The 22,085-nt window shown below is 35.4% G+C and overlaps 1 protein-coding gene across 10 annotated transcripts in view; it reads left to right on the top strand.

Annotated features, from left to right (window-relative positions):
* The first annotated feature begins 21,310 nt into the window (after positions 1–21,310).
* The window catches only part of LOC118185753 (uncharacterized), a 555,072-nt gene continuing 554,297 nt past the window's right edge, over positions 21,311–22,085 (top strand). For 2 of the 10 annotated variants that reach the window (XM_085823606.1, XM_085823607.1), the window contains exon 1: positions 21,312–21,571. The gene's annotated coding sequence lies outside the window, so the exon portion shown is untranslated. Of the gene's footprint in view, positions 21,572–22,085 lie in introns of all 10 variants that reach the window. The other 8 variants (XM_085823612.1, XM_085823610.1, XM_085823608.1 and 5 more) reach the window with 7 other exon arrangements.

The following is a 22,085-nucleotide window of genomic DNA, read 5'->3' as shown; positions in this document are numbered from 1 at the left end:
GGGAAGTAAAACCCGGTTCACTGCACTCTACATGAGAGCGGTACATACCGCAACGTCCTCTCAACTATCCATAAAACAACTTTAAAAAAATGCCGTCCGCCCCCCTTACTTTATTTTTATCTTTCGGTAACCCTTTCTGTACTGTTTACTTGACTACGTGACACCATTACATTCTTCGTTATCGATAGAGGAGAGTTGTTTTGTTGCTGAATGTCGTAAATTTTTTTGGAGACTGTCAGATTCGGGATGTCACACAATTTTGATGCGATAGTGTATCTGTATTCCTTTCTTACCCAAGTAACAAAGCAAAGTAATAAAAAATAAAAGGAAATCGTTTTTCAGCCTGAAGTCACTTGGGCATTTCTTTCTTGTCTTGATCACACGCTGTCTGGAAAGAAATTATCAGCAACTCTGATTTTGCCCGAAAGAAACACATTATTTTTGCAGGTGAAGACAAGTTTCCCATCCTCTCGGGCTGATTTGAGTACACTTTCAGAATATAGCAACTGCATGAGTCATGGATTCATAGTGTATGTCTGTAGTACATAATAATGAATTAAAGATGATGCTAAGATTTATGAAAAAAGCTGCTCTTGATTAAAAGTGATATCTTTTTTAGCTTCAGGGATTACGTGTTTAACACAGAAAAAATGCCTCAACAGTCAGGTGGTAAAGGAAAAGAAGACGTTCAGAATTACAACATATATTCGTTTGCTGGAAAATATTTCGGTCACTTTTTTCTTATCTGCTTTTTCGCTCTTTTAACTGATTCTAGATATTATAGTAAATTATAAAAAGAGCATATTGAGGGGAAATCCACAAACGAAAAATTTTAGGAAAATATTATGAAAATCATAAGATCCATTATTAGAAGTTGTAGTAAGTTTTTTTATATGCGTTTAAAATAATAAGTAAATAAAAAAGTATGATTCAAAGATCCCTTGATAGAATTTTAAAATATCAGTTGAAGTTATTTGCCTTAAACAATAGAAAATTGTTATGAAATTTAAATTGAGAATCGCAAAGTCGAAAACAAGGGTTAAAGCCACAAGGACTGTTTGTGCATTTTTTTTTTTTTTTTTTGAAAAACAAAGGTGTTACTTTGTTCACCTTTGAAAGTACAGGACCTTGATTAATTGTTGCGTATCCCTTTTACAGCAAAATGCATATGTGGTGGGCCACAGGCCTTTACTGGTATTAGCAGTATGCTTTTCTCCCGCTTTTATTCGGAACTGTGATTAAAAACGCTTTAACTGATAAAACAAAGGGGAATCCTTGTCCTTCTTCTGTTAACATGAACGTTTCAATGGTTCAGTCAACGTCAACGTAATAAAACGCTCCCATTTCGCATGTAAACTTTAGTTTCAAATGTCTCTGATTTGTTAACTATTTTAATGCAACCTTTTAGAGGATGAACCATACCAACTAGATAACTATACCATTCTTGACAGAGAATTCTTTATAACTATACTAAACTAGATAAATATAACATTCTTGACAGAGAATCCTTGATAACTATACTAAACTAGATAACCATACCATTCTTGACAGAGAATCCTTGATAACTATACTATCTGGGTCACTAAAAATAGATGTAAAATAAAATTTAATTTTCAAGTATTTCTATTTTAATAATGACCTTTCTGAATTCCATGTAAGGATTGAAAAATTTACATTTGTTGTAACTACGCGGAGCAGCGGGGTGTAAAACACCCCGTTCAAGTTTTTTCTCAATAGGCTAATGCCAGAGAAAACGTAATAAGAAATGTTTAGACAGCAAACAATCAATGGAAGGTCTTTGATTATAAACTGGGTTGGACAGAAGTCAGAAATTCGGTTATATCTGCAGTGAAAGTTTTTCAGCATATAGAAAATGAAATTTGATTCTTTTGTGTCCATACGGAAAAAGAGGTAAAATTTAATATATTTGAAAAGATTTATAGGTAAGATTATTTTTTGTGTCTCAATGTAAGCTGCTCTATTATTGAATGTAATGAGGTAAAATTCGAGTAAATTTTGTGTTTCTACAATTAAAAACAGATGCAGAAAATATAACTTTTTCAATTCTTATTTGACACCCATCGTAGATCAAATTGCCCCTAAGTGAATCAAGATAGAGCGCCTTCTTTGATAACAGTAGTGCAAATTTAGGAAACTCTAAACAATCAAATCAGATTTCAGTTGTAACAAAGAGAATTAGTAATTATGCATTTTAGACTACTAGATAAGATAAAACTAACTAAAATAGATCATTTATTAAGTCAACTTAATATTTTCCAAACGAAGAGATTAAAATTTTTAACACTTTCGAAACAACTTATATGTATCGTCTACTCAATAGCGTTAGAGAATTTAGAGCTTTATTCAACAATTAGAGTTTTGAGTAAGTAACACAATAATACATCAGCAAATTATCAAATCAGAAGAAGGATAGCTTTGAAATAACTCTACTTCCAACTGCTGTGATGCAGGTTATCCGTTTTGAAGATCTTCCGCGTATAATGTTTTAAATGCCAGATTATAAGCAATATTTACCCACTAATAGATACTTTAACGTATTATTGTGCAGTTTTTTCCTTTATTAGGCAAACTGTTATCTTGTAATATTACCTTTAATGTTCAGTAGTTTGAATTGTAATAATGTCTTGCATTTTCCCTATTTTGAATTTCATAAGAAAATCCTTGTTTGCGAAGATTTGCTTCAGTCTGGAGTGTTTTATTTGAAGTATGTGTGCCCATATATTTAAACTTTATAGAAGAATAATTGCACTTATGCAGCTGACTAAATGAAGAAAGACAATAGGTAAACAATTTTAGGATGCAGTTGTTAAACTAGAGCAAGATGAATCAGTTCACAAATTAACACTGGAGTTGGTGGTGGCATTTAAACTGTACCCAGCTTCAAGAAAATGACAGAAAACCTTGTGAAATTTTGTTTTTCATAAGAGATTTGATGTTTACTTCATTCAAAGGACCAATCAAAGACGAGAAAAACCCATTCCTCTCTCAGTTGCATTGTATGTTTAACTCTTCCTTTTTCTGTTCTTCTGGTTCATTTAATGCACCTTCAAGATAGTTCACCTGCTTTAGGAAAGAATATTAAATTACTGAAATGTTTTTAAAATATGAAAAATAAAATGCGAATTTTCACTTTAGTGGAAAGTTTTTACTAAAAATGTGATAAATACATTAAAGAAGAAAATTTATCTCTTGATCTTATTTTAAATGTCGACGAAAGAAGTATCGTTTAAAAACACCATCCTGCTTAAGATACTAACAGCACAACAGGAGAAAGAAACTTTAGATAATAAGCCATCTAAATACACAATAGCATTGATGTTCGCGGGATATCATTTCTGTGCAAATTCTCCGGAGTTTAAAATCGAAGGCTGCATTTGTAGACAAGTCTGAAAACAGTAGAAGTTTTTTTAAATAATTTTAGAAATAAAATCCCTCTTTATTGTAGAACAGAAAGGTCTGCCGAAATAAGTAGTTCTTTTAATTGGTTGTGTCTTTCTATTAAATTATGTTCCTGTAAAGGAGAGATTTTTTAGAGTTTTTTTCATCCAATGGGACTTAATTGATCTAACTAATGGATGAAGGTGTCATCTCAGTAATTAAGCTAATTTATTATCTTTTGCGATATTTGAGGAAAATAAAATGCACTTAAAATTTAGAAGAAACTGGTAATTTTAAATGATGTAAATCTTATTACTTTTTTGTGAAGTTAAAAACTCATTACTAGTTTGCCTAATAACGGAAAACTCTGATTCCTTATAAAAGAATAAAGTTTGGGCAACAAAAGATGTAGACATAAAGCTAATATTGAAACTATTCCTGGTGCATCAATTTTTGAAAATGCAAATGACAAAAAAAAAAAAAAAAAAAAAAAAAAAAAAGCAGGAAAATTTATAAGGAGGATGAAGACCATAAACTCTGTTCTATCCAAGATATTTCACAAAATGTAGCTCTGAGTGATATAGTAAATAAACAAGAAGAATGCTGAAGCTGAAACTTAAGACGAGCCGCAGCAAGGCTCAGAAATGATATTAATTTAACAAAGACTCACGCTGTCGTCAATTATCCTGCTGTTGTTTCGAAATTCCCATCAAGACTACTGGAAGGATTCAGAATTGAGGAGCTGGGTTTAACTGTGGCTCGAAGTGCGGCGAGTAAAGTACTTGCTTCGTGTAAAGAATTGCAAAGAGAGACAAAATTAAAGTACGACAAATTCAGCATTAATGTGCTAATACTAAAAACTATATTCATGGAAAGCTATTTAGAAGCTTACCTTTGGTTTTAAAACCAACTGGTGCTTCTTTACTAGACAGTAACGCAAACTTTACTTCAGTAACCTTTACAAGGCAGGCATACATGGAAATATTTTTCACTGAATTCCAGAATGCTTCTGGCATTGATCAGATATAGCAATTTCAATGAGGGGAAAGATAAAAATAATTACCTAAAATATTATAAAATTTGCAAAAAATTCAAAATTACGTTAAATTATTTTTAGAAAGTCTGTTAAGATGTACACCGCACAAAAAAAGAAAAAAAAGGGAGGGTACATTATAAAGACAAAGCTTATAAGCTTATCTTATTTGATAAAGATTTATAGAGTATTATGTACGTACCATTTTCTATTATATCGTTACTAAGTGTATGTGCTGTCAAATATATCGTTTTGTATTGTCCATCCGGCAAAAATACCAATTAATAGAATACTGTTGATGATTAAATAAATTCAAATATAAAACGTTCCATGCCTCTGCATGTAAAATTCGAACAGATGTACGAGTATATAGCTTTTATAGAACCAACTATATATATATATATATATACATGGCCTGTTAAATGCTTCTATTAAGCATTAACATCCAATGTGTGTGTGTGACTATGGCAAAGCCTCGAGGGCTATCTGCCTAAGGGGAGGCCTTCGTGGAGGACTTTCTAAGGGAAACTGGCTCGTATACACGTTACACATGGGGAAAACCACGAAAACTCCCATGCAGCCACCCCGTTCGCGGGATTCGAACCTCGAACCGAACTATCAGTGTTCAGGGACTTTACCGCTCGGCCGCTGGTGGGCCCGCATTAACATCCAAAGCTAGCAATTTGTTTTACAATTGCTTTGTAAATGTAGCCCCAAACACAGGAAATTCTTTACTAAACAGAGGAAAATATACTAAAATGGTAAATAGTTACATCAATCGCTTCGAAATATATACATACGAATACGGACTTTTAGTGTTTATACAATCAAAGCTGTGACTATTTTATAAATCGAAATCTACATCATAGGATATCACACACAGAATTAAATTTTACTTTTGCACAAATCTACCATCCACAGTTTAAATTCTTTTCGTAAAGTTCCTTTACTTCATTCTGTGAAACTTCACTTCTGAAAGTACGTATCTGGGGTAAAGAAAATATAACACGTATTCATCTTTTCAGAGGAGACTACATAAAATATGCAAAAATTCAAATCCGGAATAAAAAACAAATCTGAAAGCCTTCAGATTTTATATTACGCCCAAAGCGGGCTGCGTTTTTTCCCCTCACACATGCACGTTTTGAGAGTAACTGAGCTAAAAATATTTAGTCTCGAGCGCTGCAGTTAAAAAATTTTTTTCTGGTACAGTGCTGCCATTGCTCGCTTTGAAATCGTTAAGCTTCTTAATCAAAAACTGAAATAGAACATAAAACAAATTCCAAATTTGCGCTTCCAGGTGCTCACATTTGAGAGGAGGACAACGTTATTCAGAATTTAATGGCTATAGGTACAATTGTTTTTTCACAATGGGAGAAACATACATACTTTCATGCAGATTCTTTATTATTTAATTTCTTTAAATATAATAAAAGGCGGTAATATTTGGCGGCAACCATTTGAAAAGTGATTCGGGCATTTAATGCCGTTTCGAGAGTAATAGTACTTTGAGCTAAAAATGAATTTAAATCTGAACCTTACACAGATTTAAAAGCCTTCAGTTAGATTTAACAATTTCTTAAGGTTCTAGAAATCACTAATGCAAGTAACTACTGTCTTGTGAACAGAATTTAAATGATTTGTATTTTATGACTTTATAGAGAATAATTGTGAACAGCAATATCTTCATCTTGCTTTAGAAATATTTACGAGGCGTAGACGGGTTAAGTAGCGGTAAAAATGGAGACAATGGGCTTTAACGGCTTCAAAAGTTTGCATTTTGAATTATGTGTAAATTTCATGGTTGGCATCACATCGTTGAACTTCCACAGGAAATGGCGAAAGCTGTACCACCATAGTTTCAAAATGTACCCGAAAATGTTTCTTTATTTAAAGTTTTTATCATAAGAACTTCTGAATTAGAACTACTTTCATTTTATTGCTTAACACTTTCAATTCTTCATCCTAAGTATATCAGCTTAATTATATCAAAGCAATTCGATTTAATATTTTCAGAGAAAAAGTCGTCTAATTTTATATGAATTATATGCCTAAATTTCATAAGAATTATATGAAAGTAAGATTACTTTTTATACAGAAATTTACTAAAAATTAATTGTTGATTACGAACTCAAATTTTGAACCAGTTTTGCTTTACGTAAACATTTACTGATCTTTAGTTTCGAATGTGTTGTGTAAAGTAATGAATGTTTAATAAACTGGGTGACAACCTCTATTGGCGAAACATTTTATTAACGAAGCATGTTTAAAAAATTAAGGAGACACTAAAACACCATCTTTTTTGTCAAAAATAGAATCTTTAAACCTTAAAAATTGATAATGACTCTAATTTTTATTAATTGATTGGCTAATTGTAGCAAAATAATCCATAACTGTTTGCTTAAAAATAGAGTAAGATTAATCTAAAGAAAATTGACTTGTATTTAAGTATTAAGTAACCTACAAACAGGTATTCAACGCCCCCCCTTTTTTTTTAAACTCTACAGTTTGTTTAAGATTGAAGCTTCGTAGATAGGCATGCGGAATATACTGAAGGATTGACAAATAAATAATAACTTTATGTGTTACATTATATTAGTATGAGTGAGACATGTGAGTTGGTAGTCCATATTACTTTACCCTGAAAGTAGAGGCTCATTTTATAATGTACAAAGTGTTAATACACTGCTCGACATTGAAAATGCAACACCAAGAAGGAGTGGTCACAAATTTATGCAAATTTTAGAGTAGACGCACGTCACTGAGTTATGCGAATGATGTGAAATGCGCAGCTCTCCGACGCAAGTAAGTTCTAAGGGAAGGAAGGTGCAGAATGGGCAATATTCGTGTCTTTATTCCTGCCAGACGAATTATCGAAGAAATTTTGTTTTTGTCCCGGAATAGGAGAGAATGCCAGGCCGCCGTCAACGAAGGCACTTGCAGCAGAGACGATTTTACGAGGGTTATGGTGATCGGACTGAGAAGGGCGGGTTGGTCCTTACGTCAAATCGCAGCTGATACCCACATGGATGCGAGCACGGTGCATCGGCTATGGCGAATAAGGTTGGAAGAAGGAAATGTGGGAAGAAGGAGGTGTGCAGGTGCAGGTGCAGCCAGAGTGACGTCAGCACGCATGGATCGACGCATCCGCCGACAAGCTGTGGCGGTCCCGCAGGTCACTTGTACCGCAATTCTGTAGCATGTGCAAGATACCTTGGATATTCCCGTGTCGACCAGAACCATTTCCCGTCGATTGGTTGAACGTGAGCTGCACTCACGGCTTCCGCTAAGAAGACTGCCATTGACCCCACAGCATAAACGCAACGCCAGCGTTTAGAATGGTGCCGGACTGGAGCGATGTGGATGACAAAATGGCGAAACGACGTGTTCTCAGATGAGCCACGTTTCTGTTTATCCAGTGACAGTTGCAGCATACGTGTGTGGCGTCGACGTGGAGACAGATCTAATCCGGCAGCAACTGTGTAACGCCCCACCGCTCGACAACGTGGCATAATGGTTTGGGGCGCTATTGCCTACGATTCCAGGTCACCTCTAGTTCGTATTCAGGGCACTATGTCGGCCCAATGATACTTGGATAATGTACTGCTGCCGGTGGCAATCCCCTACCTTCAGGGGCTGCCTAATGCAATTTTTCAGCAGGATAACACCCGACCACACAGTGCTCGCATCTACCAATATGAGGTTTACAGATGCTTCTCTTCTACTGTCTTACAGATGCTTCTCTTCTACTGTCCTGACCCGTCACCAATTGAACATATGTGGGATGTGATTGGAAGCTGTTTGCAGACTCTGCCCCTGCCTCGTTCAGAAGATGAACTGTGGCAAATGGTTGAAAGGGAATGGAGAGCCATCCCTCAGGACACCATCCGCACTCTTACTGACTCTATGCTTAGACGTGTTTCTTCGTGCACTGCTGTCCGCGGTGGTCCTACCCCCTATTGAGCCGACGCCGTCCTCGCTCTGTACTCCGACTATCTTTTTGAAATAAAGATCACTTACATCTTATTATTACATATTGAACCTAAGAAACTGATATATTTAATGATGTTCATGGTATCATCTCAAAGTTATTCTTTCAAATTTTTGCTCTAAGGTGCTAATTTCTGTAATCACAATTCGCAGCAATTAATTACAGTCAGTATTTCATAAACCAGTGTGAAAGAAATAATGTTAAATCGACCACCTTAAATTACATGTAACCAGAGAACAACGACCGGAACCAAAACGAAAGTATTTTAGTAGTTTTTAGCAATGTGAACATTTTAAGCTAAGTTGCGAAGGCAGAAGTTTAATTGTTCGGGTTACTTACGCTTTCTCCAATAAATCTTTTCATATAATAAAGACTCTTCTTTTTTTGGGGGGGGCGGAGGAGAACTCCTGAACTTCACTACTTTATCACAATGCTTCGTGCGATTTAAAAATAACTGGCTAATAGACAAACAAATCTATTGGACAGATATGGAAATGTATTGAACAGACAAACCAAAATACTATAGGCCTGAACTCCAATGGGTACCTGCCCACACCGGAATACTGGGTAATGAAATTGCAGATGCAATAGCTAAAAGAACAGCAACTGACCCCCCTTTCGCACACTTGACTTGCTTCGCCCGTGCTCGTTCTTAAAAGCTGAGCTCGAGAGAGAATTACTCAAACGTTGGACACATCTGTGGGATACAGAGACCATCGGCAGAAGAGTTCACATATTCTTTCGAAAAGTCTGCCGGCTTCTGAAAAGTGGCTCGTCTCACTTCACTGAGTTTCTAACAGGACATGGTCCTTTCATGACTTATCTGCATCGCTTCAGACGAGGCGAAAACGACCATTGCTCATGCGGGATAGCAGGAGATCCGGACCACTATCTGTTCGCTTGCAGAGAGACTGCCAAACCTCATCTTAGGCAACCAATAGCAAACCACATACATGCATGGGCTGAAGCTACTTCGGAAAGTCGCAATGCATTGAAACGCATATGCGATTGCATAAATATTGCACGCAAAATCTCAGACAGGCTGGAGTAATTTTCAACTGCCATCATCGTCACCAGCGCAGCCCTGTATACTCTACCTGTAATGAATTAATTTTATCAGCCCTATTTTAGATATTATTTTTACTGTTTTATCAGTCACTCTGACAATTGCTCATATATTGCGTTGTACTCATTTATTGTTCACATTGTGGATGCTTTTTGTAACCACCCTATCCATAATTCTGTAAATATGTAACTGAAATTGTTCTTCTCACCCGCAATGCACCCTTCTTCCATCACTGCTCTATCGGCTCGTCCAGCATTTGTTTGCATTGCCCCCAGCACTCGTCTTGAGCACAATATGTACCAAAGTGTGTTATGTTGATCAAGTTATTTCCGTCAGCGGAGCTACCTGGCTGATATGCTAACTGCCCCAGTGGACCGGCTGCCTCGCTGTCTGTGGAAAGAAAGAAATGACAGATATGGATTTAAGTAATCAATAAACCTTGTTTCATAATTTTTAATGTCTAATTTTTGAAAAAGTATCTAACCTCATAAATTACAAAGTGTAAAACTAGATTAGTTAAGATTTTTAAAAATTGCTGATGGTAATAAACAGTTAAAGAATTATAAGACAGAATTAAAAAATTATTTTAATTTAATTACACATTGCAAACGAATGTGCTAATACCGGGAAATACATGTAGCTTCCTTATCTAAGCAAGAAAATAAATATTGTTTCCTTCTAATCTTATTGATGACCACGAAAATGTTCATTAATCAAAATACACCGTTGGAGGCTGTGGAAACGAATATCTATACTGTGGGGAATAATATATTGCATTCTAAGCAGCTTCTATTAATTATAATAATGGGTAACCCTGAAGATTTAGAGTAGTTAGGGAGACTGACTATAAGCCCGGAACTAAAAATGTGGGTCTGCGTAAGGTTTGGTGTAAGTATGCGTGTCCTTTCTCATAGACAAAACATTGATCTACTCCTTGTGATGAACCCTGGACAGCGTTTTAGTGATGAGACGGGCAAATGTTATATGGGGTTGGCCATTCTGGATGAATTATTTCTAGCTATTACCCCGCCATTATCCCTCCTCCCCGAAAACTAAGTGGTGCTAACATGCATAAAAGTTAACAGTAAGACATATTATAAATTATAGCAATTACATATCATATTAAGAAACAAAATAAATATATCAATTATTAAGAAGCATGCGTATGTTTTTAAACAATTCAATTTAATAACCAACCACAGTTGTAGTTTGAATGATAAGTTAAAATCTTATGCCACGCCGAATGGTAACCCTCTGGAAATAGCTATATTACTAGACTCCGTGGGGGAGAAGCTGAAGATCTTGCGCCTAGTGGAATAGCCAGTCTGAGCGGACGATAAATGCCCTAAGGCGTCAGGTAGCGTTATAACTGCGAAAATGTGAAGACTTTCTCACATCAGTAATACAGAGATTAGTGCTATTTTAAATAAGAAGCATATATTTTCAACTATGGAGAAATTTTATTTTCCTGAAGTATAAGAACGAAACCGCATCATTTTTTTAGCAGTTCGAAGTATTACAACCCTTTTAGATGAGTGTATAAAATGCACTAAACGTGCGTAAACGTTCATTGTGAAGAATATGAGTTGGACGAAACGGGCCGTATTTGTGCTTTTTGAATCATGTTAAAATGCATTTACAGCAATTTATCCCTGCTATTTAGAGTAAGTATAAAAACCTATTAATGTTTCTCAGAATAATTTTCAGCTGATAACTGCATTAAAATTTTTCAGAATCAATGACATCCGTTGCAGTATGAACTAATATTAATCTCCTCGTTATTTTTCGGATACTTGTGAGTAGGTTCACTTGATGAAAATCAGTAGAATTCTTGCAGGAATGTTCGTTTTGTTTACACCTAAAGATACTAAAGTTTAATTAAATGTCTTAAAGCTAATTTCGTTATGGCTGAAATGAAGTGATTAGCTGTTTATAAACATATAAAATATTATTACTAATCGGGTATAGCCATGCGGGATAAATTTCTTTAAGTGCAATCACTTCCTGCCTATTTTTTGAAGTCCCATATTCTGCCCAGTAAAATAGTGAAAGAACTCCTTTCTCATAGAAGTATCTCGGCTGAAAACAAACAAACAAAAGCCAGCTCTACTCAACTTTTATCCAGGTCACGTCCGGAACGCGCCTCCGGCAAAACTGACAAAGAATGATAAAAGTCTGACCGGACTGTTAGAAGGCGAACATTTTGAGGGAGAGGGAAGAGGTTGGATTGCCACATGATAGGCATACATTAAGAGTAGTTTTTCTTCCGAGTAGTTTTTCCTAAAGAGAGGATGTAGCCCAATCTGTTCTTCTTTTTGCTCAGCTACGAAGAGAACAAAGTGTATTTTCGAGAATTTAGCAAGAAGGTGAATACATATTACCTTCGTTTGCGTCTCATTTGCCTTATTTTGCAATCTGAACGAGTCTGAAACATTTTATTTAAAATGGAGTATAAAATGCTTGAATGGATTGAATCTTCAGCTGATAAATATTCTGTAACTTTAGTTTTCTAGTTATACAATCTATATACATAAAGAAGAAAGTCTGTGTATTTATTTGTTCGCTAATAACTGAAATTCTACTATAGCTATCGTTACGAAACTTTCTGCAATTCTTTTCTGGGTCTTGGAAAAGGTCGACATCCACTTTCTTCCTCTCCCCCCCAAAAATAACTAATATCAGAGATATTAATTAAAAACGCTCGAAATCTAATTTTGGCCCTATTTTTTCCGAGTGGCAACAGTGATGATATCACCAACAATGGCAGCAGTGATATATCAGCAACAATGGCTGGGTGCCATTGTTGCTGATATAATGAGAGAGAATTACTTTATTTCTCTATCGAAATTTTTATGTGGGTTCCATATCGCTCAAAATAATGCTGTATTTGTTTTTATTTTTTCTGGCCCAAATGGCAATTCCATATGTTATATGGGTATATATACCATATGATTCTATGATTACGTAGTCAGTTTTGGTACATGTATTTAATACTACTTTGTTTCTTTCGAATTTTTTATCCATTACAATGAAGCATCACATTCCTTATGACGTGTAATATCTATTATACGAATTATCAAATGATGTCATGAGTACATTACACTCAATCTAACTTAACTGGCATCGGATACTTCCACTAATTTAAAAACAAAACGAAGCAATGTTAGGGATTGAACTGAAGAAAATTTAAAACACAGTTACCTCGACTACTCGAGTTTACTACTTACTCGAGTTTGTTTTTATTTACATCACGAAAAAATATCTGGAGCGACTAATTTAGCAAGATAATACGGAAGCGAAAGACATATATATTTTTAATACTTCAAAATGAATGCATCTGTTGATACCAAAATTAAAGTGACAGAAATATTTAAATATTACCAGATTTCAGAGGAATTGCTTAGTATTAATTGGTCTCGAAAACGTTTTCCTTTCATAAATTAAATTGTCATGAAGCCCGCCATATTCTTAAAAGTCCTAAATTTAATCTCTTATTTGAAAAAGTTGTTTTTCTTTGCTTCGATTTAGATCTTAAATGGCGTCAAATTTAGCACACTTTGTATTTTGGAATATGAAATATATTCTTCCGAAACTACAAATTTTTAAATGATTCTAAATTAAGGCTTAATTTTGTTTATTTTAAACTATGGATAGATAAACGAATCATAAAAAATTCAGAAACTGAAGACATTGTAATTATTATCACAACCGAAATCCTGTGAATAAATAAGGGGAAATGACGTCTCTTTCTCTTTGTGCAGAGTAGCAGCGAGCAGCTAGTAGCACAATAGCAGCTTAACTATGTTTGATGAGCAATAGAGAACTTTCTGTTTATTGCAGGTTACAGTATAATAAAGTAAAGAACGAAGCTAACTATAAGAAGAAAATTTCTGAGAAAAAAAATTGAGAAATCGAGAAACGGAGAAAATTGAGAAACTGAAAATTTGAGAAATTGGAACAAAGACACTTTATAATCTCCCTTAAAAAGTGCAGACACTAACTGATCTCTTTTTTGGTACTGCATGTCAGTGTCTTAAAAAATATTAGTAGAAGCTATGCCAGTACCTAGTTACCCCAGATAATTGAGGTATCCCTGAACTTAGCTAACTGTTAAGTTTCAGCCCAAGTTTTGAGGTAGAACATCCGGAACTTCGCAAAGGATGGCTACCGACCCTGTTGATTTAAATAAGCCTTACATCATTCTAGTCATCCTTGCAGCAACCGTCTGTTGTCCACTATTCCTAGGACGGTCCTAGGGGATCAGACGGTATTTATTGAATCTCTCAAAAATTGTTTTTACGGAGTCACAATTAGTTTTTGACATTTATTGCACTTATTATGCAAAACACTGTCAATGCGTATTAAAGTTGCATTAGAGATAATAGTTATACACCAGGTGATCTATGTACAGTTACAGAGGGAACACCCCAATGGGAGGTCCGAATATCTATTCGCCTTCCTTCCGATCACCAACCTTCATAGGGACTTTTCGCTCTCCGTGCATTTTCAGTGCCCCCTTACCGCACAGGTACTATACGCTTATAAACATCCATCCTCTCCGGTATTAGAGACTTGCCTCTTCGATACGGCAGTAAGCGTCGCTAACCGCTATCCTACTCTGAGCGGCCCTGGCACTTAATAGTGCACAGAACTTAATTGCGATGAAACTTGATTCCCAGCTAACAGAAAATCGATTGCAAATCTGGAAGTCTTTCCACAGTAGTCACAACTTAATGTGATCACATTTTTCCGTGCTTATTTCTATAACATTAAGGGTAAGAGAAATACCTCAAAAATATGAAGATAATTGAATTAATTTAATATAAATATAATTCGTGAAGCGTAAATATATATTCACAAATTCAGTTTTAAAAACAAAATAAGTTGTATAAATATTCTCAACGTTTCTGATTTTTCCAGAGTAACCATAGGAGAAGGATTTGAGACTATCTGTGTAAAATAAGTAGGTTTTAGATCATTAGGACACCTTTACATACTTTCACTGGAAGTTTCTTTGTATATATATATATATATATATACTGGATATAAAGCAGTTGAGAGTATCTATTTAAGAGGTTAAAGTGATATTGTAAATAGTAAAAATTTCAAATCCTGATATCATCCCATACGCTGTCGGTGGGACCTAGGTAGGATATCCTAAGGATATACTGGGATGTGACATTAGGCATTCAGGAGGATGAGTTTAGGAGGAAACTGGGATATTACGGGATGTCCTGAGGATGTAGTAAGTAGGACTTTAAATCCTAATAACATCCCATACGCTGTCGATGGGACATAGATAGGCTGTTTTTAGGATATAATGGGATGTATTTAGGACGTTAGTGGGATATCCTGGGATGTCCTGAGGATGTAGTAAGTAGGATTTCATATCCTAATAACATCCCGTACGCTGTCGAAGCAACATCCTCGGGATATCCCAAGCATGGTTTTGTGCTATGTGGGTAATAATTTATTGTTTGCAAGTGTTATGCTAAAATTCATTTATGAACTCTTCATATTCTTAATATTTCTGGAAATTATTTGACAAATACAATACCCCTAAACTGAATTCTCTAAAGGTGTTTCGTCTCATCATCTTCTGGAAATTCTCCGATTTCACCATCATCTTCTTTAAAACGTTTATCACATACTGTACCTGGATTTGTTTCATAGAGTGACTAGCAGCTATTTTCTATCCTTCATACTGCAGAGATTTTTAACCAATTTCCATCCAAGCTTAAGATTTCTCACAATCCATGTCAGTTGGAAACATAGTTTTTAGTTCTTCCGGCCCTGTATTTTACGTTTTCAGCTTCCTCTACTTCATCCTCCACGAAGGCATCCCTTCCATTAGGCAAAATGGTCTTTTTTGAGATATTCGAATAACTAACTGCCAGCATTTATTAAAAGATTGGTATGCTTAAAACAGTGCTATTTTCTGAGATGCGGTTACAAGACATGTTGAACAAATGCAGTGCATCAAGAACTCTAATTTTCTAGTTTCCTGGTTAGAGGATTCTTCGAGAGGGCTAGTTCAAGTCTAAAACCTCTGTATATGGTTACTTTAAATCAATCAAGATGCCTGGCGATTTAATCTCCTATTTAGCGACATGTCTTTGTGATTTGGTAGCGATGTATTTTCTATATTTCGTATACAAAAACGGGCAAGACTTTAACAGTTCTACAACAATATCCAGATTCTAACATTAACCGCAATCACAGTAAGAGGCGTCCACTCTTCTTTATGAAAATTCTAATGCGTGCATGGACAGTAGATTCTCTTTCATTCTACTATTGTATTCTGAGGCATCTGTATATACTACGGAATGTGGAGAAAATGGTTTAAAAAAATAACTGAAATATTATATGAATGTTATGAAATTATTTGAATTTCTTTCAATAATCCTCTACATCTAGATAGTTCGGTAACACTGATGTACGATTTATTATAGTTACCTAACTATATAACGCGCACTTTAATTACATTAATAGCTACGCCAAAGCAAAGGTTAATGGAATAATCAATATTGGTGGTCTATGCGCTAACTACTTCGAATAATTTCTTCTTCGCCCACTCAGCACGAATCTTCCTCTGCAATTTGTTTCCATCAGTGTTCTTCTTAGTGTACCAAGAAGAGGAGAAGTAAAAAGAAGAGCAGAAGAAAGGCGGATAGGATGGCTTTTCCAGAGTCAAAAGAATCTCTCTCATTCTCGGCACGAACTTCATCCCGCCAATGACTCGGCAGGGATGTTCGGAGGGATTTCTTGGAGGGAACTTTTCCCTTTTTTTCAAATGAAGAAAAGGCAGCAGTTCTTCTAAATCGCTGGCAACAATATTTTAGATTTTCAGTGTCTTTCAAATAAATATTCTTGAGTAACTCTACGAATTCAAAGAAAAATCAGTGGCATAATAAAGATTTACTTACGATACTAAACTAATAGTTCAGTTGTTGAACTTTTCAAGGACAGTCTTTTCTCAATATGATTTGTGTACACTATTAATACCAGAACTCAGTTATCTCAGAAAGTCCTCTCAAGTGGTTGATGGTAAAAAAAGAAGGGCGGGAGAACCTCGGACCATCCCCCGGGGTGTTCTCCCTTAAAATTGAGGTGGAAAGTTTAACAGTTAGCTAGGTTCGGCAATACCTCAATTACCTGTGGTACTACGGAGGTGCTGGCCTAGCTTCTACCTGTACCTGTATTCAAACAAAAAAGGTGCAGTCAGGTTTAATACATAACTATCAGCTCTTATGTGCTTTGTGATTTTAAGTAAGTTCTTTTTTCGCGGCAACTTCCTTGATGACTTTAAATCTGGGAATACTTTCACCAAGTCAAGTAATAGGCTTACGAATGAATGTATTAAAAGACGGTGCTATGAGAGAATGCAATTCAAGCTACTGATCCACGTGCTTTCATCCGTGATCCACGTGGTTGTCTCAATCCTGAAACCCTGCGCTATTCTAAGCGTCCTCCTGTCATACATAACTGCATATGAGCTTGCAAAGATCCTAGATATTCTGATGGATTATGAGTTCGATTTCAGGCGAACGGGCTGGTTTCATGGGCGTTTTCGTGGTTTTTTTTCCATCGGTAACGTGTATACGAGACAGTTTCTCTTAGAAACTCCTCCACAAAAGTATCCTTTCCCTTTTGCATGTAACCCTAATTTTCTTTGCTATGATCAATTAAATTAAACCAAATCAAACTGATAGATTATCTGCATGTCTTTGACTTTAGCAAACATCAGCATTGTGCCAGTTTGTCTGCACATAATTTAAAGTTACAGAACTTTCTGTAGTTTTATAATCACTCCGACACCTCAGTGGATTTCATGATTAAAAACAGTGAAGCGTATTGTCCTGTTAATTTGAATGAAGAAAGAATTTAACTCGAGGGAAAATTTCGTTTCACTTTGTTGTTAGTAGGTCATTGATAAGTATGGAGCTTTCCCAGCAAAAACGTAAATATGAATGATGTTATAAAGTGGCCAGTAACATAATGCAGTAATATATCACATTTATTAATTTAATTAATTTTTTGTATTTACTCTAGGCTCTTCACGTAGGATTTCTGTAAAATTAAGTATTAATATTTTTTTTTAAATTTTAAAGTAGAGAAAACCTTTTTAAAATTTAGAACAATCTGATATTTTTTAATAGGAGAAGCATTTATATGATTGTGGGATCCTCACTTGTATATTTCTCAGTTACTGTAGAAAGTGAAGTAGCTTAAGAACTAGTTAGAGAATAATCACTTAAGTTCGTGTAACACGAAACAACAAGATGGAAGGGTAACTAACCCTTTATTATTCAAATAAGATTTAACAGAACTCCGTCTTAGAGTGTACAATAAAAACCGACACTTAGGCTTGAACTTAAGAGACTAAGAAATAAACTAAAACTAATTTTAAACTAAAATGAGATATAGCTGAAGCTATCAAGATTCTAACCGAGGTGGCCCTTAACTCTATTTGACTACGAAGCTATCAAGGGCCTGAGTACGGCCGAGCTTAATAACAGCTTTGAGAGAAAGTAGCCAAAAAGACAGACACGCGCAAATCAGAAACTCTGATTCTCTCTAACTCAGCAAATAGGACTTCGAGGTTTAAATACCGCTCCTTCTCATTATGTATTCAAAATGATTCTAAAACTACATTCTGGCCGGAAGTCGTGAGTTGAAGTTAAAGGTTTGATAGGAAAGAAGTTTAACTCAAAATTAAAACTGTTAATAAAATTAAAATAACCTTACAAGATTCAATAAACAACTATTCTCTACATAGTTTCTTTGAATTTCTAATAATTGTTTCCACAGTGTAAATATTTTGGCAGGGGATTATTTAGTAGACTATTATTATTATTATTATTATTATTTTTTATTTTTATTTATTATTATTTTTTTTTACTTTTACGAAATTATATGTTACTCTGAAGGAAAACCAAGGCGTTACATCAATTTTTCTGTCAATCAAGTTCCTCTCATTCCGATCATTGAAATATGTTCATTAACATTTTCAATTAAATATATTTTTTAAATAAAGTTCCTCTCATCCCGCTCATTGAAATACATTTATTAACATTTTCAAGTTAAATATTTTTTTTTTAAATAAAGTTACAGGAATGTATGATAGAAGAATACTGAACTATTATATCACAAATATAAGAGGCCTAGATTAAAAGAAAATAGGCGTCTAGGAGTCTCTGTTGAATAATTTATGGTAACACGATGAGATTATTAATTATATATTTCGAAATATCAGTCGCTGCAATTTATAGTATTTTATGTAGGCATGGGAAATATACGATAAAAACAAGAATTACCCAAGTCTCAAAAGTTATAAAATAGAAATTACTCGAAGTTAGACTTTGGTTTCATTATCTTAGCAATGCAATACACATCTTCGTTGTGTGGGGATTTAGATTAAACGCCAGTGGGATCTATGTATTTTCTAGTGCAGCAAGTCAAATACATGGACACTTTATACCTGAACATTTTCGTCCCATTTCAATATTAGCAATTAGTTTTATTAAGATTTTAATGGCAGAAGCGTTTGTAGAGTCATTAGGTTATTTTGAAGCAGGTTGCATAAAAAATGAGCAGTGCCCTCCCCAGGAATCGAACCTGGACCTCTCATCATAAATATTAAAACCATGCTGGATATACATTATGAATAATTCTTTTCACAGAAAATCACTTCTTAAAGTTAATAACTTTGAACACAAATGAATTTTGACTTGATTCCATTCATCATTTTAAAGCCATTTAAAAAAAATTGAATATGATGATACATTTGTGGGAAATGGCGATGCGTCTGTGACTGTAACTGAGTTATGTTGTAGAGAGATTAGGATTTTTGTAAGCAAGCAAGAGAGATTGAAAAATTAGCAAAGCTTCCGCCGGGAATCGAACCGCGGATCTCTGGAATATGCGCCCAGCGTGCAGACCATCACACCACGAAGGCATGCCAAGAAGGCGGCAGAAATACCTTATATACTCCCCCTTTTAAAAGGAGACTGGGGTTTTAGGGGACCCAATCGCCAAATCCTCGGTGGGGAGAATCATCATTTAACACCCTTCTAGTTCGGCTTCCACTGTAGATTCATTAGTTTTATTTCTGTAGGAGAGGAAATGAAAAATGAACAACGTTTTCGCCGGGAATCGAACCGCGGAACTCTGGAACATGCGCCAGCACGCAGACCATCACACCACGAAGACATGGCAAGAAGGCGGGAGAAATGCCTTATTATGTAATACTCGAGCGCCATTTGGATGAACGCACAGACAAGAATTGAACAATGACGAATGTTGACGCCTAATGTAGTAAGTATTCCTTTTTCATTTCTTACCATTTTTAATTCGTGTCAATAAATCGTAACTTACTAATTTGTGAGGTTTTTTTATACATAAATTTGGTTTACATTCTTTAGAAGCAAACATCAAAAACTTTGATTCTTTTTTATTATAAAATTCGTAGTATTAATTGCAACGAGTTTTTATGACGGTCACTAATTAAATAAATATGATATATAGCTTCAAGTTATGCTACTTTCAGTTTTATAGAAAGAAATTGTAAAATATTCGAAAAAACAATAACTGCAACTTACTAAAATAAAGATACCATTATTGCCAAAAGTAAATAGTTTTTATGCAAAGGACTGTGACAAATGAAAACTACAAAAGTTGTATCCTAATGTGATGTCGAAATGTCTGTTATATGAAAGAATAATCATGTCTATAATATGTATTCTGTCCATTAAAATTTATTTTGAGAACTGATCAAGATCCTAAGTAGCTTAACACAAGTTTAATTTCTAACTGTTTAATATATATATATATATTATAATTAAAAGTTTTATAGATAAGAAAACGAAAACGATACATTTTAGTGTCGGTAATTTCAAATGTAAATGTTCAATGCACTCTAATGCACTGAGCATTTACATTAAGAAAAAAACTGAACGCAAAATATGTTTGCTCTTGACAAAGAGGAAACTATATCAGTTCTTTTTTTAAGATGCAACGAAATTTTATAGAAAACAAACTCTCTTATCTTTATACTTGTTTTAAATTAATTTAAGATTACTTCTTGCTATCTAGTTGTTCACCAACTTTTTATGTCATGTTCCAGTAACTGTTCTTACAGGATATAAAATTAGCGAACGGTGTGCTTGTTGATCTGATTCAGAAAGCTCGATGTAGATGCATCTGATATTTGGGCCGAGTAAGCGACTGTTTCTTATATTCCAATAAGTTTTAACAGTTCGATTTAGAGGTTTGAAATATATTCTTTCAATTAGTCCAGATATCCACAATCATCTATGAACCACTTGGTTCTGTAGTTAGTCTTAATGATTGCTTTTCCGTAATGTTGTATCTGATGAGTAGAGGTAATTTATCTCTGGAGTCCTTCGAGGGATTTCTCTTAGGGATTTTTCCTCGCCTGCTCCAGATTCCTTCCTCCGAACGTCATTCCTCTCGCCGCATCTTCTAACTCTCCTCCTCATCAGGAATTCCTCGCACGGGACTACCAAAGAACCATCCCAGGAACAGAATAGGCATAGACAGAGAGACGGACGGGCAACCTAACACCCCCTACGAATAAAAAAACTGCCCGGACTGCTGCTCTATAACCCGAGCCCGGCGGTCCGCGCCCCTATAAAATATTAATAGCCACACACTGCACCTCCTTTCCCCTAACCAAACCCGATATGTATGCGGGGCGATGGGAGGGAATGAAAAAAAGGGAAATAGGGAAAGGGGAGGAGGGAAAAAACCTAAATAAAAGGCGAAGGCAGCTACTAACTCATGCTGCTCGGGGAAAAGGCTTCATTACAATTGCTAATAGCTGAAGCAGGAGCACAGGAGAGAGAAATCTCGTCTGAATTCTGAGCATGAGAACGTCTTTTGCATAGAGAGCTTCCTCCCCGCGGCAGGCGGCACCGGACTCTGCAGAAGCTTCTGGTCCACCCTTGTCGCCAGTCGACGTCTTTTTCGCTTGCTGGTTTTCGGTTCCTTTCGGACTTTACGGACACCCCCTTTTTCGAGACATACCTGCCGCCGTGGGAAGAGTTCTCTGATGCAAAAGGTAAGATTTCTCATAATTGCGATTGCGCACGCCGCGGGAGAGAGTAAATCTTACCACTCACGCTTTCGCACTCTTGCGAAAGAAAAACTCGTTCTGTTACCCGCTTCCGAATGGGAAGAGCAGGAGAGGAAAATCCCCGAACAGTTTCCCCTTTCTAACTATTACAACCTCTGGACTCATGTACTCCTTAACCTTACATCCTTCAAATTTATCTTAATTCTATCAAACAGCTCACATTAACCGATCAGCAGATCTTCCCAAAAAAGAAATGAAGTACTATGAAGTAATTTTATTGAAACAGCTAGATAAAATATGAAATTTCTAAACTTAACTAACGTACCGTAACTAACTATCAAGCAAGATTCGCGGAGAGGGGAAAAAGAAATTATTTCTCCCTAGCACTCAAGCATCGCGTACCAGTCCGTAAGGCCCTCGAAATCTTGTCCTATAAAACAGTTTTTAAATATGCAGTACAACGTTCACGAAGAAATTTGTGCTTACTTTTAAGAGCTGG

Source organism: Stegodyphus dumicola, chromosome 9 (assembly GCF_044657685.1).
Source record: "Stegodyphus dumicola isolate Sdum_Otavi_A_Nest chromosome 9, ASM4465768v1".
Classification (NCBI taxonomy): domain Eukaryota; kingdom Metazoa; phylum Arthropoda; class Arachnida; order Araneae; family Eresidae; genus Stegodyphus; species Stegodyphus dumicola.
Note: the sequence above shows the minus strand (reverse complement) of the source record. Positions and strands in the feature narration are given on the sequence as shown.